The sequence below is a fragment of the Apodemus sylvaticus genome, chromosome 15, assembly GCF_947179515.1.
Source record: "Apodemus sylvaticus chromosome 15, mApoSyl1.1, whole genome shotgun sequence".
NCBI classification, from domain to species: Eukaryota; Metazoa; Chordata; class Mammalia; order Rodentia; family Muridae; genus Apodemus; species Apodemus sylvaticus.
Window position 1 is genome coordinate 40603151 of NC_067486.1, and position 8815 is coordinate 40611965.

At 39.2% G+C, this 8815-nt stretch overlaps 1 pseudogene; it reads left to right on the top strand.

Moving 5' to 3' along the window:
* The first annotated feature begins 7147 nt into the window (after window positions 1-7147).
* LOC127666319 (glyceraldehyde-3-phosphate dehydrogenase-like) lies at window positions 7148-8065 on the top strand (annotated as a pseudogene).
* The last annotated feature ends 750 nt before the right edge of the window (window positions 8066-8815 follow it).

Here is an 8815-nt window from a genome sequence, read left to right on the forward strand (position 1 = left end):
GGCTGCTATGAACATAATGGAGCATGTGTCTTTATTGCATGCCAGGGAATCCTTTGGATATATGCCCAGGAGAGGTATAGCAGGGTCCTCTGGAAGTGTCATGTCCAGTTTTCTGAGGAATCGCCAGACTGATTTCCAAAGTGGTGGTACCATCTTACAGCCCGACCAGCAGTGGAGGAGTGTTCCTCTTTCTCCACATCCTCGCCAACACCTGCTGTCTCCTGAGTTTTTGACCTTAGCCATTCTGACTGGTGTAAGGTGAAATCTCAGGGTTGTTTTGATTTGCATTTCCCTAATGACTAATGATGTTGAGCACTTCTTAAGGTGCCTCTCAGCTATCTGAATTTCTTCAGGAGAAAATTCTTTGTTTAGATCTGTACCCCATTTTTAATAGGGTTATCTGGTTCCCTGGGGTCTAACTTCTTGAGTTCTTTGTATATATTGGATATTAGCCCTCTATCAGATGTAGGGTTGGTGAATATCCTTTCCCAATTTGATAGTACTTCTGAAGCTTCAGAGAGTCTGGTATGATTTTAATAGAACTGCTCAGGGTTCTTCATGGTGGCCTCTATTGGTGTAGAGTGTTAACTGTATATTTCCTAATTCTTGCCATCCTTAGACAACTGCTTGTGCCTCATCAGAAATCTTCTCAAAGAACAAAGTCCTGATGTGTCCTTTTGTCAGGTTGAGTTTGTCAGCCAAGATCTCCACAGTCTCCTCCTTCTGGTCTTGGTCTTTTCTGAAGTGCTTTTAGCTCCTGGAACTACTTATAGGTGATCCCAAAGTTTCCATCCTAGTAGGACAGACTTCGAGTTGTCTCCATCTCAGTTACTACTATCTTGGTTGCAGCTCACTTACCTTTGGTTCTTCATCTCAAACATTTTAACCCAGAAATGTTCCTGCCCAAAGTAAAGACAAGAACAAACAGAGACTGAAAGAAAAGCTCCACCTAGGTATCCATCCCATCTGCAGACACCAAATCCAGACACTATTCTTGATGCTGAGAAGCACTTGCTGACAGGAGCCTGGTATAGCTGCTCCCTAAGAAATTCTACCAGCTCCTGACCAATACAGATACAGATACTAACAGTCAAGCATGGAAGGGAGCCTGAGGACCCCAGTGGAAGAACTAGCAAAAGGACTGCAGGGGATTGAAAAAACCATAGGAAGAACAATATCAACTAACTGAACTAACAGAGCTCCCATAGATTAAACCATTAAACAAAGAGTTTACATGGAGGGATCCATGGCTCCAGATGCATATGTAGCAGAGAATGACCTTATCTGACATCAATGGGAGGGGAGGACCTTGCTCCTATGGAGGTTTGATGCCCCCAATGTAGGAGGATGCTAGAGCAGTGACATGGGAGTGGGAGAGAGAGTGGGGGAGCACCCTCATAGAGGAATGGGGAGGAAAGAGAGAAGGAATAAGATGGGTGGATGGTGGAGAGGAAGACAGGGAGGAGGATATCGTCTGAAATGTAAATGAACAAAATGAATAATAAAAATAAAATAATATAAAAAAGATATCTGTAAATCTTCACTTCATCTATACCTATAATCCTTAGGTTTGGTCTTCTCAAAACACCATAAATGTACTCTCATAGCAGTATAAAATAAACATTTATTTTGGTAAATGTAGGATTGTCTTGGATTGAATGGCGATCATTTGCCTAGTACTTAGACAAATGATTTGTGGGAAAGTTAGTTTTAATAACTTAAAATTGAGTAGTTCTAATTGCAAGAAAAGACAACTCTACCTTAGAGAATGTTTCAAAAGCTAATATTTCTAGAAAAGTACATTTCAAATTCTTTCTCACCTGGCTTTCTCTGATGATAATAGTATAGATGTGAGCTAGTTGCCTGATGTGGCTTAAGAAAGGTCCAGTAATAAATTTCTGTTCACTTGACCATTTAGGAGAGTATGTGTGCATGTTATTGGTAGAGAATTATTCAAATATTCAAAATAATTCTAAGGAGATTTACTTGGCATTGACATCACAGCACAGCCTGAGATATTTAATCTACTAAACTTTGTATGCAAACTAAATTGGAGTAATTACTTATATCCTTTGAGACATAGCAGAAAAGACACATGCTTACTTTGAAGCCAATTTAAAAGACTTAGAAAGGAAATAAGCTTATGCTAGCTACCATTTCAATTTAAAAATAGCAACTGAATAAGAAAAATTTCTAGTTGGTCAGCAAAAATTTCCCAGTGAAATTTCTGAGTTAGGATCCTTACTTTTGTGAGGAGAAAGTCTGGCAAAAACAGAGGTTGGATTTTTCTTATCTCTTTAAATGTAAAAATGCAATTTCAGAATCTTCTCTGAAGTTCCAATATCCTTATCACTTTTACTTACTAACTAAAATAACTGCTCATCTAATTTGCAATAATTTGTAATATTTTGGAATAATTTGTGCAATAATTGGCAAAAAAATTGGAATAACTGCAAATCAGAAGCAGCACCTTGCAAACATTTTTCCTCTAAACCTGGCTTCTCCCCAAAATTTAGTGTTGATTCCTTAGTGATCTCTAATCCCAATTTTTCACCTTTCTGTTGTTGTTAATTGTCATAGTAGTGATCTGATAACCACTATGAGAAATTCCCTGAATAATCACATTCAAGTAAAAAGCATATTTTGACTCACAGTTGGGAGGTTTCAGATCATGACTAGTTGACCATTTTGATTCAGGCCTGTGGTGAGGCAGAACATAGCAGTAGTAGTTTATAGTAGAATAAATTACTCATCTTGTGGCCACGGTACAAAAGAGTAATGATGTTTGAAGTTTTTGTGCAACTAGCATGTGATTTTATTATTATAGTTTTATAATATAACTTGAAATCTAGTAATGTAATACCTCCAGAATTGTTACATATGTGTAGGATTGTTTTATTCTCTGGAGTCTTTTGTGTTTCCATATGAAGCATATAATTTCTTTTACAAAGGATTCCATGGGAATTTTGATTGTTATTATAAATATGTGAATTATCTTTGTTAGCATGACCATTTTCACAATATTAGTTCTACCAATCCATACACATGGGAGGTCTTTCCATCTTCTAGTGCCTTCTTCATTATCTTTATGTATTTAAGGTCTTAATTCTAGAAGTCTTTCTCTTCCGTGGTTTGTATTATTCCCAGATATTTTATTTATTTTTTGAGTCTATTAAGAATAAGAGTTTTCCACGGTCTCAATCTTTGCTTGTTTATTATTAGTACACAGGAAATCTAGTGGTTTCTGTGAGTTGGTTTTGTATCCTGCCTCTTTGATAAAAATGCTGATGACTTCTGAAGCATTCTGATGGATCTTTTGGGTATTTGATATATAATACTATCTACAAATAGGGGTTATTTGACATCTTCTCTTCCTATCGTGAACTTTATTTCTCTATCTTGACTTATTGCTGTAGTTAGTGCTTCAAGCATCACATAGTGGGGGGCTACAGAGATAAATGGAGAAGAAAACTAGCTGTCATTCCAGGTAGATGATGGATGTGGTCATAAAAACCAATGAGCAATCATACAGAAAGACAGAGAGACTGGAGGCAGAAACATAGAAAAGACAGAGAGATACAGATTGAAGAAGAGATCTGTGGAAGACTATGATAACAAATGTTGATAACTAGATATTTCACTGATACACAAGAAGTTGGTATACTTATTTTCTACATGAAATTTGTGTTAATTTGTAAAAGGTGATTAACTCCAGCTTTGAGTTGAGGGATAAAAGACACATGGTGAATTTCAAGAGAATTCATGGACAGTTACTGGAGAAAAAGTAAATATAAAACAGAAGAAATAAACTATGCCCCTTCCAAAAAAGCAAAGTAACAAATGACAATTATATTTCTATTTCATGGAAAAATAGACTTTGGTCTTTATCATGAAGATTATAAATTTAAATAGTTATATATTTACATGTATATATTTGCTTTAATATTTTAATACATTATACAGATATGCACATTTATATCAAAATAACCCCAAACCATTCTATTATAGAATACAAAACTCTAAATAATATAATTATTTAGCTTTTCCTTTTAAATCCTATCAGATCCACTTTAAACAATAGGAAATTTAAAGTTTTTAAAACATTTTATGAAAAGGAGAAATTGCCTCACTTAATTGGCAAGTATCCCAATGGGAGTCTACTTTTGTTGGACTACATTTTATGTACATGTCTATGTATCCTAATCTTTTTTTAGTTCAGAAAAGATAGGTGGTAAAATCTTATTTATTGCTTTTTCTTTTTTTAATTGGTTATTTTATTTATTTAAATTTAAAATCTTACCCCCCTTCCCAGTTGCCCATCCACAAGGCCCCTATACTCTCCTCCCTCCCCATGCAGCTCTGACAATGCTCCCCCACCCACCCACCCAATCATTTCTCAGCAGCCTAGTGTTTTCCTATCCTGGGTCATCAAGCCTCCACAGGATCAAGGGACTCCTTTCCCAGTGATACCAGATAAGGCAATTCTCTGCTACATATTCAGCTGGAGACATGGGTACCCCTGTGTACTTTTTGGTTGGTGGTTTAGTCCCTGGAAGCTTTGGGGGGTGTCTGGTTGGTTGATATTGTTCTTCCAATGAGGTTACAATCTCCTACAGTCCCTTGCCCTAGCTTCCCCATTGGGGTCCTTGCACTCCGTCCAATATTTGGCTGTGTATATCCACATTTGTATTGGTCCAGCTCTGTCAGCACCTCTCAGGGAACAACTATACCAGTGTCCTGTCAGTAAAAACATCTTGCCATCAGCAACAGTGTCTGGGTTTGGTGTTAGCAGATGGGATGGAACTCTAGGTGGGGCTGTCTCTGGATTGCTTTTCCTTCAGTCTCTGCTCCAGTCTTTGTCCCTCCATTTCCTTTTCCTTCACAAATATCTTTCTGGAATTCCAAAAAAGGAATTAAACTTCATAGTAGAAATTATTGAAAAGTTTCACATATATACTGTTCTTTTACTTACAATAAGCCATCATATCTGCATATGGCTTGATTGGTTCTAATTTTAACTGTTAAATTTCCTAAATTAATAATGCCCAATGAAATCTCAGTAGAATGGAATGTTCTCACTGGGGACTTTATTAGAAATTTGGCCCTTTGGGAATTGTGTAAGTTTTGTAACAGCAAATGGTTTTCTTTTCTGTGTGAACAAAGCATGAAGTACACCATGAGAAGTCGATAAGGATTTCTGGAAACTGCTCAGGTCAGGTAAGAGGAGCATTAGTACTGGGTAACTGATTTGAAATAGATATATTGTTACTTTTCATCCCAGAACTCTGGAGGCAGAGGCAGGAGGGTTTCTGAGTTCAAGGCCAACCTGGTCTAAAGTATGAGTTCCAAGATAGCCAGGGCTATACAGAGAAATGCTGTTAGACCACAAGATCTCTGTTGTTTTAAATAGAACATTCTGATAATCAGACTTTTGTAGCCTGTTTTATCCCCGAACTGTGCATTATTTTCATTTACCTCTGCTCCTATAACTTGACTATATCTGGAAAGAACTACAATCCAGAATTGGAAGGATCATCTGTGATCTTAAACTGGAGGCTGAGAGATATAAGTTTCTGATCTGGATCTTGGCATGGAGATCTTGAGGCATAGTGGCTATGAATTCCAGAAAATTAAGACAGAGAGATCTCTGAGTTCAACATCATCTGGAATTAAAGGCATGGTGGCACACGCCTTTAACCTGGGCCACACCTTCTGCTGGAGATATATATAAGGACATTGGAAGAAGGAAGATTTACTCTCTCTTCTTTGTCTGCTTACCTTGTGGGACTGAGCAACTGCTAGATACTTGGATTTCCATCCACAGCTGCTGCTGACTATTGTTGTGGAATTGAACTAAAGGCTATAAGTCATTAACAAATTCCCTTACTATATAGTGACTACCCATAAGTTCTATGACTCTAGAGAACCCTGACTAACACACCTAGTTTCCTGAGATCTTTATATATTTTGGATATCAGCTCTCTGTTAGATGTGGGGTTGTTAAATATCTTTTTCCATTCTATAGGCTCCCATTTTGTCCAGTTTACATTCTTTTATTGTACAGGATTGTTTTAGATATCCTGTTTTGTTTGTTTGTTGGTTGGTTTTTCTATATAAAGTTCCTATTGTTTTTCAATGTCTGTAAAAAAAAAATTGTGCTAGAATTTTTGATGGGGATTGTGTTGAATCTGCATATTTTTGGTAAGATGGCCATTTTTACTCTTCATCCATGACCTGGGGAGATCTTTCCATTTTCTGATATCTTTTTCAAATTCTTTCTTCAACAACTTGAAGTTATTTTCATGCAGGTCTTGGTTAGAGATACTTCAAGGTATTTTATATTTTTTTTGGTAGCTACTGTGTGTGGGGCTATTGTTTCCTTTATTTCTTTTTCAGCCCATTTTTTATGTGTATATAGAAGGGCTACTAAGTTTTCAGAAAAATTAATCTTGTACTGTTACTTTGCTGAAGGTGTGTATAAAACTGCATGAAGTCCTTGGTAGAATTTTGGGATCATTTGTGTATATTATCATGTCATCTGCAAATAGCAATACTTTGACTTCATTTAAAATTTGTAACCCCTTAATCTTCTTTAGTTGTCTTGTTCTAGCTAGAAATGCAAGTACTATATTAAATAGATATGGAGAGAGTAAATGACCATGTTTGTCCCTGATTTTAGTGGGATTGTTTTAAGTTTCTCTTCATTTATTTGATATTGGCTCCAGCCTTGCTATAAATTGGCTTATATTTATGTGTTTCCCCTGTATTTCTAATCTCTCTAAGACTCTTATTATGAAGGGGTATTGTATTTCATCAAAGGCTTTTTCAGAATGTAATGAAATTATCATATTCATAGCAGCTTTATTTATAAGAGACAAAAACTGTAAGCAACCTAGATGTCCCTCAACCAAATAATGGATAAAGAAAATGTGGTCCATTAATACAATGGAGTGTTATGCAGATATTTTAAAAATGACATTAAGAGACTCTCTGCTCCTCCCTGTTTCAGAGACAGCTGCATCTTCTTATGCAGTGCCAGCCTTATCCTGTAGATAAAATAGTGAAGGTCTGTGTGAACAGATTTGGCTGTATTGGGTACCTGGTTACCAGGGCTGCCTTTGGCTATGCATCTGGCAAAGTGGAAATTGTTGCCATCAAAGACCCTTTCATTGGTTTCAACTACATGTTCTCCATGTTCCAGTATGACTCCACCCATGGCAAATTCAATGGCATCGTCAAGGCTGAGAATGGGAAGCTTGTCATCAATGGGAAGCCCATCACCATCTTCCAGGGGCAAGATCCTGCTAACATCAAATGGGGTGATGCTGGTGCTGAGTATGCCATGAAGTCTCCTGGTATCTTCACTACCATGGAAAAGGCTGGGGCCCTCTTGAAGGGTGGCTTCAAAAGGGTCATTATCTTCATCCCTTCTGCAGATGCCCCAATGTTTGTGATGGGTGTAAACCACAAGAAATATGCCAACTCACTCAAGATTGTCAGTAATGCATCCTGCACCACCAACTACTTAGCTCCCCTGGCCAAGATCATCCATGACAACTTTGGCATCATGGAAAGGCTCATGACTACCATCCATGCCATCACTGGCACTCAGAAGACTGTGGATGGCCCCTCTGGGAATCTGTGTAGTGATGGTCATGGGACTTCCCAGAACATCATCCCTGCATCCACTGGTGCTGCCAAGGCTGTGGGCAAGGTCATCCCAGAGCTGAATGGGAAGCTCACTGGCATGGCCTTCTGTGTTCCTACCTGCAATGTATCCATTGTGGATCTGACTTGCTGCCTGGAGAAACCTGCCAAGTAAGATGACATCAAGAAGGTGATGAAGCAGGCATCCGAGGGCCCACTGAAGTGCATCCTGGGCTCCATTGAGGACCAGGTTGTCTCCTGCGACTTCAACAGCAACTCCCACTCTTCCACCTTTGATGCTGGGATTGGCAGTGCTCTCAATGTCAACTTAGTAAAGCTCATTTCCTGGAATAACAATGAATACAGATACAGCAACAGGATCATGGACCTCATGGCCTACATAGCCTCCAAGGTGTAAGAAGCCCTGGACCACCCACCCTAAAAAGAGAGCAAGAAAGAAACCCTTGGTTGCTGAGGAGTCCTTGTCCTAACTTGGCCCATAGCACTGAGCATGTCCCTCACAATTTCCATCCTAGACAGACCCCCATAATAACAGGAGGGACCTAGGGAGTCCTCCCTACTCTCTTGAATATCATCAATAAAGTTTGCTGTACCCACAAAAAATGAAATTATGAGATTTGCTGACAAATGAATGGAACAACAACAACAACAAAAACAAACAAACAAACACCAAAAACATCCCAAATGAGGTATTTCATACCTAGAAAGACAAACATGGGACAGCGGCAACAATGGCTGGTCCAGCTGAAGGGCCATCTGCAGTGGAACCAAGGTGACAGGGTCCAGGCAGGCCCTGCGCCCACGACCACTGGCCATCACTGACCAGCCGGGCTGCAAGCAGCTGCAGATTTACGGTGCCTTTCACAGAAGCCACTTCAGAACTCTGCCTCCTGCCAGTCACCAGAGACGCGCCTCCATCTTGGTTCTTGGACTCCAGAGAGAACAGAGAGGCTGAGGTACGCAAATATAACCTGAGGCCAACATCGTGGGGGTCTAAGCCTGATGGGCATTAGCCTGAACCCAGGCCCTGGGCTGTTTGGGGGCCATCGGAGTGCCAACCCAGCCAGGAGATTTTTTGCCCAGGCCAGGAATGCGCACCTCCATTTTGCCTACAGGATGCCAGAGAGTTCTAGCAGGCAAAGCCGGC